Raw genomic sequence first — 10,705 nt, forward strand, 5'->3', positions numbered from 1 at the left:
GTTTGTTGAAACATATCAATTTGTATTCTGTCAACTCCTAAAGCCTTTTTTTTTTTGTCCATGACTTCAGTGCAGGTTGGACCTCTTCCTTCAATACCAATGGTTCTTGATCATATGCTACCATATGCTCTTGAAATAATTAAACAAAGACCAATTCTTTTTGGTATAGTTAAGTATGTGTATTGCTCTTACTTACTGTGCTATTGAATATTTCGCCCATAGAATGATTCAATAATCCAATTCAAAATTTGAATACTTTCTTCAGTTTTTTTGAGCTTAAGAAATGTTAAGTATGCTCTTGTCTTTTTCAATGAAAATAATAGATTAAAAAGTTATGAAATCAAAATATGTAGAGCTAATCGAATAATTTTATTTAAAAATCATGTCAAAAGAAATAAAGATTTCGATGTAAACATATGAAATAATGAAAGGACTAAGTCATTAAATTTTAAATAATCAATGAATAGAAGTTTATTATTATGCACGTAGTATGATTATTAAGCCAATATAAATTATGATGATTAAGTAAATAGCTGTTGAATTGGTTCTGACTCATAGTGATCTTGTATAGAGTTTCCAAGTGGTTGGTAAGTTTGAACCACTGACCTTGCACCTTAAATGACCTTGTGGTCCAGTGCTTATTCTAGAGTGACTGAAAACATTAAAAGTCATTAAATCGGTGACTATATTTTATGACAATATTAGAAAATTAACAAAGTTACAGAATTATTTATACTTTTATCTAAACATCTAAGTACTATCAATTTATCTTTCAACCATCCTAACATGGAAACATAGAAAAAATATTTTTAATGTTTACAGATATTCTTCCAGCATTGTTAGCAACAGAAAAACAAAAGCAAATAATACGTTTCTACATAAATAGCCACAAGTAATTTAAATTCTGTAATCTAATGGTGTAACATTCTATCATTGAAAATGAATGACATGGATCTCTGTCTGCTGGTATAGAAATATCTCTAAGATAAATATTTTTCGACATGTAAAAAAAGGAGAAAAACTGGCATGTATTTGTAATATGGAAATATCATGCTAATATCTTAGGTATAAGAAAACACTGGCACACAAGAAAAAAGTGGAACACATAAATATGTATTTTTAATTTATATGAATAAATACTAAAACATACCATCAAGGTGCAGGAATGGTTAACATTTTGTTCTGTTATACATAAGGTCCTATGAATCAGATCTAACTCATTGACTAACAGCCACAGCAAAGATACTTAGAAAATGTTTTACCTATTACCCAGATGTACATACATTATATAGTAATATTTTGGGAGTGATAAAGGAGCTCTGGTAGCGTAGTGGTTATGAATCGGGCTGCGAACCTTAAGGTCAGCGGTTCGAAACTACCAGCTGCTCCGCGGGAGAAAGATGAGGCTTTCTACTCCCGTAAAGATTTACACCCTCGGAAACCCTGTACAGGGTCGCTATGGGTCGGACCCGACTCGACGGCACTTAACAACAACAACAAAGAGGGTTAGGAATAATTTTGTTTTCCTTTTCCACTCTTCACAGCTGTTTGAATTTCTATGTAAGCTTACATTATTTAATAACAGTAACAAGAACAGCAACAATAATACACATGGATTGGGTTTTGTGTTTTAAGAATATGAATAATGCATGCAGTTATCACACACAGTCCATTCCCTGAAACAAAAATGCCCATTTACACGACATAAGAAAGCTATACCTGAATCAGTGTTGAAAACTAGGGTAAGTAACTTAACATTCGAGAAGATTCAATAGAATTCAGTAGGATTAAAGACTGTGGCAAAGACACAACTTTCTTTCCTGAGAAATGGTGGCATCCTTGAGCAAGAAGGGAAGAACACAGTGTACTAACCCTCTAGTACGTCCAGATTTCTAGGCTAGAAACGTACATAAGTATCAATCATAGTTCCGTACAAGCAGTCAACACATAGTCTTTTACAATGTAGTCAATGACATTAACAGAGTAACTTTCAGACAAATTGGGCAGGACAGTGGAAACAACAAATAGGAACATAAGATATAGGGCTCCGCTTAATAGGGCAAAGAAGGAGACAGAATACAACATATCATTTAGCTAGTAGATTGGGAAGCCTAAGAAGAAAGGCATGTATAAAATATTAGAAGCGTCATCAAACATAAAAAAGGAAAAGTAGAGAGAAGGATTCTGCTTCTACTTCCAAATGCTTGGCATCCTTCCCAGTTACAATGACTCATTCATTGTTCAATTAGTACCATCAATTTTGATCAACAGCTTAAGATCTACAAAGATCATCTTACAGAATGCAAGTGAACAGTCATTGGTACCAAGAATTCACACTTTTAGGAGAATAAAGAAAAAGGTCTGGCTGCCATTCATATATTTTAAAGAAGGAAAAATAACCTCACATCTGTAAAACTTTGTCTACAGTTTTAAAGATAGAAAACCATATTTAAGAGGGAGAAAGGCAATCTTTTAATTAAAATAAATATAAAATAAATATTAAGATAGCAAAATTGTCAGTTTTATTTAATTTTTTATTTACAAAAAGAACAAAACAAGATTGAAATAACATTACAGAGTAAAACTTTTGTGACATAAACAATGTAGAGCTCAGGATAACCATAATAATATTTGAATCCTGCATTCAGCATAATCACAGTTGCCTTAAGTGGAGCAAACTGGTGTAGCTGCAACATCAGGAGGACAATGGATGAAATTTTGTTGTATATGCAAAACAGGTTTATGCTATACAGCGTATGTCTGCTTGGAATAATTTAGTTTTAATCAACTATTCATAATTGTTTTCTAACTCTTGGGAGATACAAAAAGACAGAATGGTGTTTTTAGGTGCCATTTTGTTTGTCCTCATAAAAAGCTTAGGCACAACAGAGTGTAACACTGTACAGTTTTACATAATCCTCACAATAGTTGTTACATTTGAACCCATTATTACTGCCATTGTTTCAATTCATCTCCAAATTCATAATTTAAATACAATTATTCTACATCCTACCTTATACAGTGATCAGCTTCTACATACAGATAAGACAATTGAGAATACATGACTTCAGTCAAGGACAATTTAGTTCTCACACTGTTATCTTTGCTCTTAAACACTTTAAAGAGGTCTTTTGCAGCAAATTTACTTAATTCAATACATCATTTCATCTCTTGAATACAATTCTAGGAGCATTGTGAAGCCAAGCAAAATGCAGTCTTTGACAACTTCAAACTTTTCTTCAATTATCATGATGCTATTTAGTGGTTCATTTGTAAATATATTTTATTTCTTTATATTGAAGTTCAATTAATACTGAAGCTGTGGTCCTTGATCTTAAACAGTATATTAAGTCCTCTTCATTTTTATCAAGCAAGGTTGTATCATCTGCATATCACAGGTTATTAAGGAATCTTCTTCTAATCCTGATGCCACATTCTTCTTTATATAATCCAACTTCTCTGATTATTTTCTCAGCATGCTAACTGAATAAATAGATAAAATACAAATCTGGTACATGTGCTATTCTTGAATTTTAAACCACTCAGTATCCCCTTGTTCTATTCTAACTACTGCCTTTGATGTATTTACAAGTTCCCCATGAGCACAATTAAGCATTGTGGAACACTTATTTTTCACAATGTTATCCAAAATTTGCTATGATATCCACAGTCAAAAGCCTTTGTGTAGCCAAGAAAGCACAAGGAAACATCTTTCTGGTAGTATCTGCTTTCAAGCAAGATCCGTCTAACGTCAGCAACGATATCCCTAGTTCCATGTCTTCCTCTGAATGTGGTGAGAATTTCTGGCAATTCTCTGTTGATGTAATGTTGCCACTTTTTAAAATATCTTCAGAAAATTGTACTGCATGCTATATTAATGATATCTTTCAATGCTTTCTTCATTCCATTGGATCACCTTTCTTTGGAATGGTCACAAATATGGATCTCTTCCTATCATTTGGAAGGTAGCTGCTGTCTTCCAAATTACTTGGCATATAGATTAGTGAACAATTCCAGTCTTGCATCTGTTTGTAGAAAGATTTCAATTTGTATTCCATCAATTACTGGAGGCTCGTTTTTCAGCAGTGTCTTCCGTGCAGCATGGACTTATTCCTGCAATTCCACTAGTTCTTGATCATATTCTACTTGAAATAGTTGAATATCGTCCGTTTTTTTCCCAATTTCTTTTCTTTTCTTTTTGGTACAGTGACTGTGTTGTGTATTTCTTCCATCTTCTTTTGATGCTTTCTGCATCATTCAATATTTTGTCCATACAATCTTTAAATATTTCAGGGCTTGCATTTTTTCTTCAGTTACTTTAACTTGATAAAATGCTGAATATGTTCGTTCCCTTTTGTTTTCTAATTTCTGGTCTTTCCACTTTTCTTTTTAATATTTGACTTTGTCTTCTAGAGTTGCACTTCGAAAATTTCTGTTCAGCTCTTTTATTCCTCATTTCTCCCACTTGCTTTAGTTTCTCTAAGCAAGTTTCAAAATCTCTTCTGACGTTGGTTTTGGTATTTTATTCTTTCCTATCTTTTCAATGGCTTTTTAATTTCTTCCTAGATGATGTTCTTGATGTCATCCCACAACTATTCTGGTCTTCAGTCATTAGTGTCTCATATATCTGTAGGTTGCAAATGTATCTAAAACAATTTGTGGTAGCCAAAATAAATAGCAAGTAAAGACTATCTGCAGTTGGTCAGTAACATGAACTTTCACACTGATCAGATTGGTAAGCCTTGCAAGTTACAGGGCATTGGGTGGAGATGCCAGAAAGAGGTTGTGTTTCTTGTTGAACGTATTTAGCTCTAGAATAAACCCTGCTCTTATTTTGCCTATAAAATCTTGAAAACAAGACAAGAAAGGATTAAACCATTTCCCAGAAAGAAAGCTCAAGATTTATTTTATAGAATTGCTATAGTATTTCCATCCAACAAAGTAAACTTCACAATAACTGGCATTCAGTAAAATTTACCAGGTATGTGATAAAGCAGACAGATAGTCACCATGAAGAGCAAAAGAAGCAATGGAAATCTACTCAGAACTGAAATCAGTGTTAAAGTGAGCAGACACAGAAATTTAAGGAATGATATTTCATATGTAATACCATTTCAGGCAATTATTTGCTTATTTCCATATAAAAATTACCTATCATATGACCCAGTCCTTTAAGAAGAGTTAATGCATATATCCATACAAATATCTATAATAGCAAAAACCTGGAAACATATCAAATCTCTCATCTCAATGTATTGTTTTTGTTAGCTCCTGTTGAATCAGCCCCTACACAACAAAATGAAATGTTCCTTGTTGTTTCTCCATCATCATGATCAGTTACAGATTGAACTTTGTGATACATAGGGTTTATTTTGGTTGATTTTCAAACTTGGTCACAAAAGCTTTCTTTCTAGTATCTCTTAGTCTGAAAGTTCCACTGAAATCTGTTCAGCACCATAGCAAAACACTTAAAGACAGGTGATATAGTCAATTAAGGACAGGTGCTGGCTGCATATGTGATGCGTTGGCCAGAAATATGACCCAGATCACCTGTGACAATTCTGACTCATTTTCTATAGGCCATAGTCCTAAATTAAGTGGAAAACACATCATGGCATACCCATATAATGGAATATTATTCATCAATAAGAATAGAGTTGGTTTATATAATTTTAATGACAAGCATATAATTTACTATGTCTGGTTTTAAGATACTATACTTTAAAAGTATTTAAATATTTAATACAGCACACAAAAGACATGGATACATTTCTAAATAGTAGAAACCTTTATTAATCAAAAAGATCAAAATATGAAAGTTATTGTGTATTAACATATCCTGCATCTTAGTTTAAGAATTTCTGTATTTCCATTTTTTTATATCTTCCCTGAATAATTCTCCACTGTTTAATTTATTCCACATCAAAATGACACTTCTGGCATCCTCAAGGGACTCAATTTGTGTTCCTTTTTATTTTTTGAGTTTAGGAAAGAAAAAGAAGTCAGAAGGGGCATGATTGGGGTTGTAGGGTGATGAGATGAGGGTTCCCAATGAAATGTTTCTAGTGTAACCCTTGCTACCCTGCAACAATGATGGGACAAGAAAAAATTCATTGGTACAACTTTTTCAAATGAGATTTCTAATTTTCTTAAAACTTCTTCCTAATAAATCCCCATGATTTTCCTGTGTCCGTTCAAGAAAATCTAGCAAGATTATCCTTTGGGCGTCCTAAAAACCATTCACCGTAAACTTCTAAGTGCTGCTCTCTTCCTGGAATTTAGCTGACCCAGTAGTGGTGGTGGTGGTTATGTGCTGTGGAGTCGGTTCCGACTCATATTGACCCTGTACAGCATTTCTGAGGCTGTAAATCTTTACAGGAGCAGAAAGCCTCATCTTTCCCCCACAGAACAGCTGGTAGTTTTGAACTGCTGACCTTGCCGTTCACAGCCCGATGCATAACCACTATGCTGACCCAGTACACAACTTTAAAAGCCATTGTTTGAATTAGACCTTGCTCAGTAGCAACAGCCACAGCTCTGGATAGTATTAGCATACCCTATAACTGTACCAATTGTGATTCATTCTATAAAATCATCTTTGTTAACTTGATTAGAAATATGATGGAAGAATCATATCTCAAAAAAGCCGTTTGAGATAGCTGACATTCATGCTACACTTTGGTACCAGCATTTTATTTGAAGGCACCATAAGGAGACTAAGATAATTGCATTCCAGAAAGAATTAATGTGTGACTATCCACTGATGGCAGAGACACATCTAAACATACTTTGTTTGGAACAAACCTATACATTTCTAAATAAACATTAGTAGCAAAACTTTTTGACTTACTCTGTATATGGTTTTTAAGTCTTTTCAAATTAATCCTAAGATTATTTGTTAAAAGTAACATCTTTCATTCTTCACAGAATTGAGAACCTGGTAATATATAAATTTCTTATATGTATCTGTCTCTTTTTCTGAACTTTATGTTTTTATTCTTATTGCATTTAGATGTATTTATTCACCAATAAGAGTTTCTATTTTAAAAAAAATATATAGTATTTTTATGACCAATGAATTAACCCATGTTAATCTTTTATTTAGTCTATGGGTTGCACCTCAATGTAAAGAAAGAAAAAAATCCCCTCCACTGGTCTAATGAATAACATTATGATAAATGAAGAAAATATTGAATTTGTCAAAGACTACATTTTGCTTGGATCCACTATCAACACTCAGGGAAGCAGCAGTCAATAAATCAAGCATCATACTGTATTAGACAAATTTGCTGCACAAGACCTCTTTAAACTGTTCAGTAGTAAAAATGTCAATTTAAGGACTAATGTATGCCTGACTCAAGTCATGGTATTTTCAGTAGCTTCATATGCATGTGAAAGTTGAACAGTGAATAAGTAAAACCATGGCATAACTGATGCCTCTGCATTATGATGTTGAAGAGAATATTAAAAGTATTCTAGTAATTTGCTAGAATAACAAACAAATCTGTGTTTGTTTGTTATTAAGTCCAGACAGAATGTACCTTGGAGGCCAGGATAGTGAGAGTTCATCTCTCATACTTTGAACAGCTTATTAGGAGGAACCAGTCCCTGGAGAAGCACATCATGTTAGGAACAGTGGAGGGCCAGTGAAAAAGAGGAAAACCCCAAATGAGATGGTTTGGCACAATGGCAGCAGTAATCGGCTCAAGTTTAGCAATGATTGTGAGGATGGTACAGGACAGGGCAATGTTTCATTCTGTTATGCTTAAGGTCACTGTGAGTCTGAACTGACTCAATGGCACCTACTAGCAACAACAATATATCAGCTTTATATTCAGGAATCTTTACAACTGTGCTGGTTTCTTTAGAAGAAGACGTAAAGGTATAAAAGACATTTCTTATGTCTTTATAAAATGATTCAGTCCTGTAAGAATGTCAGTTATCCCTTTGTTTAATGTTTTAACAGCTTGGGAATTTAATTTAATACCTAAATTTATTTCAATACTCTTTATTCTATTATCTCGGTTTTCCTAATATTATTTCTTGAGATTTAACATCATTTTTTTTGTCATGAAAATAATCACTGTTTTCATAGAATCAGTTTTTTTTCACTAAAGCATTCATTTTTTGAAGAAGAAAAAGTATGAGTATACTAAATTGAAAGAGATACTCACAGCCATATAGAAATACTTAACATTTTAAACATTTCACTTCTGTGAAAAAGTAGCTTGCGTAACTGGGTTTAGATTTCCCTAGAACACATTTCATAATGTCCTAGGAAGCTCCTTGTGTTAAAATACTGTTTCAAGAACCATATTGTTAACTACTGCTAGGTCTCATCTTATAGCTGTTGCACAAGTCCTGTAATATTAAATAATAAATGCTAGGAATGCCATTGTTCCTTATCAAACTCCCAGTTTCCATTATTGTTCTTAAGTGCTGTTGAATGTGTTCCTGACTCATATGGTTTTTGAGAAGCAACTGGTTACATGATGAGCAAATAATCCAATAAACTACATTATATGAAGAAGAATATGGAATCAGGATTAAAGGAAGGCTGTGATTAGCTGTCCAGTGCTTATCCTATAACACCATACCTGGATTTCCAGTAGGGGTGTCTTTTACATTTAGTATCACATTTGCAGTTCATTACTACCTCTGTGTTTTCTCTCCCTTGATCATCATGCCAGATTCCTTAGATACAGTTATTAGACTCCATAACATATTCCATAAAAGAATGTAAAAACATTATCCCCCAGCAATTTCTATCAGTGGATCTGAGTAAAGTACCTGACATTATAAATGCAGCGTAATCTAGGATCCTACTATTTTGAATCACTCTTTAGATTCATAGCAATTATTTATGTTGTTGTTAAGTGCCATCAAGTCAATTCCAACCCATAGCAACCCTGTATAGGATTTCCAAGGAGCAGCAATTGCTTATAGTTCCATTGAATGATTTTCCTTGGTTCTGTTATGGAAAGTTTATTATTTTCCTACAGAAATACCAGGTCTTCAAATGGGAATGAATTGATAAAAATTTATATTCTGCATGAGTCTCCCACAGTGCTTAAAACATAAAAAATTATTACCTTTAACCAGTCATGGACTAGCCTGATAAAACAAAACACATGTATTTCAATTATAAATCAGTGATAGATGTGCAGTATACAAGCATTAGCGATATAATTTATATTCAGTATAATTCTGTCCGTCAAAAATCTTGAAACAATTCAATTATTTGTTGAATACCCACTATATATGTGCTCTTGATTATATGCCTCAGAGGGCATACAGATGACTCAGGAACAAGTCTCCAACTTAAGCTGCTATTGCTTTCTGAGACAAAAAAGCACATTTTGTAATACGTAGTATAGTAAGGTGTCTTTTGCCTGAAAATAACAATTAAACAAAAGTGCATAGCGATTTGGTAATTCAAAACTGAGATAATTCATGGTCTGACAATAGAAAAGACCAGAGGAACCTATACTGAAGACTTGGCATGTGAATTTAAGATTGAGTTGAATTTTAGCCTCTATGTTGTTGGTAAGGAGCTCTGGTAGCGTAGTGGTTACGAATCGGGCTGCGAACCTTAAGGTCAGCGGTTTGAAACTACCAGCTGCTCCGTGGGAGAAAGATGAGGCTTTCTACTCCCGTAAAGATTTACACCCTCGGAAACCCTATACAGGGTCACTATGTGTCAGAACCAACTCGATGGCACATAACAACAACAACAACATGTTGTTGGTATTGGAGAAGTAAATAAGTTGTTCTGAAGTTCATATTTTAGATGGCACTACTAATTCAACTGTCACTATAATGAACTTAAGCAATCTCCTTTTCTCAGTCTCCATCATATTCTGTATATTGTAGAGATAATAGCATGTTAACACAGTGTTGCTGTGAAGTAAAATGAGAAGACTCTTCGTGAGCACAACCCTTAGCTATTATAAATATTGTTATACTACTTATTATTATCGCTTTTACTGGTGGGGAGGACAAAATAGCAGTAAAATGATTAACATGAGCCAAAGCCTGGAAGTAACAAAGCATGAACATTTTTTAGAAATGGAAGTTAATTTTGAGTTGAGCTTGTGGTTCGTTTGGGGAATAGTGGCAGGGTGGCAATGCTGGAGAAGTAGGTTGGGAATTTATGCAGGGGTTTAAGTGCCAGGTTGATAAATTTATAATTAGTTTGGCATACATAAAAAGAGTTACAGAAGCTAATTGGCCATGGAAGTGATATAATTGGGTCTGTTCTTTAAGAGGATTAGTCATGGATTTCTGAGGAGAAAGAAGAGAGATAGGAAAGGCTGTTTATGACTATTAAAGTAGCTGATGTAAAGGAATAATGTCCTTAACCATGACAGGAGCTGTAGTAATATGAGGGAGTAATTCAATCACATAAGTGAAGAAGATGTTTACTTAGGTCTGGGTCAAAAATAAAGGACACTTACTGTCTTCCAGTTGACTCCTACACATAACAACTCTCTAAGAATAAGTAGAACTGACCCATAATGTTTCCAAGGCTGTCAATTTTACAGAGAGAGCTCGGTGGCTCTGTAGGATAAGCAATGAATGGACTGTGGACCAGAAGGTCAGGAATTCGAGCCAACTAGCTGGGCAGTGTGAGCCTACTGGTCACTATACCAAGACAAAGATGAGGCTTTCTGTTTCTGGAAAGATGTATTTCATGAACCCTGTA

The sequence above is a fragment of the Chrysochloris asiatica genome, unplaced genomic scaffold (assembly GCF_000296735.1).
Source record: "Chrysochloris asiatica unplaced genomic scaffold, ChrAsi1.0 scaffold00253, whole genome shotgun sequence".
NCBI lineage: Eukaryota > Metazoa > Chordata > Mammalia > Afrosoricida > Chrysochloridae > Chrysochloris > Chrysochloris asiatica.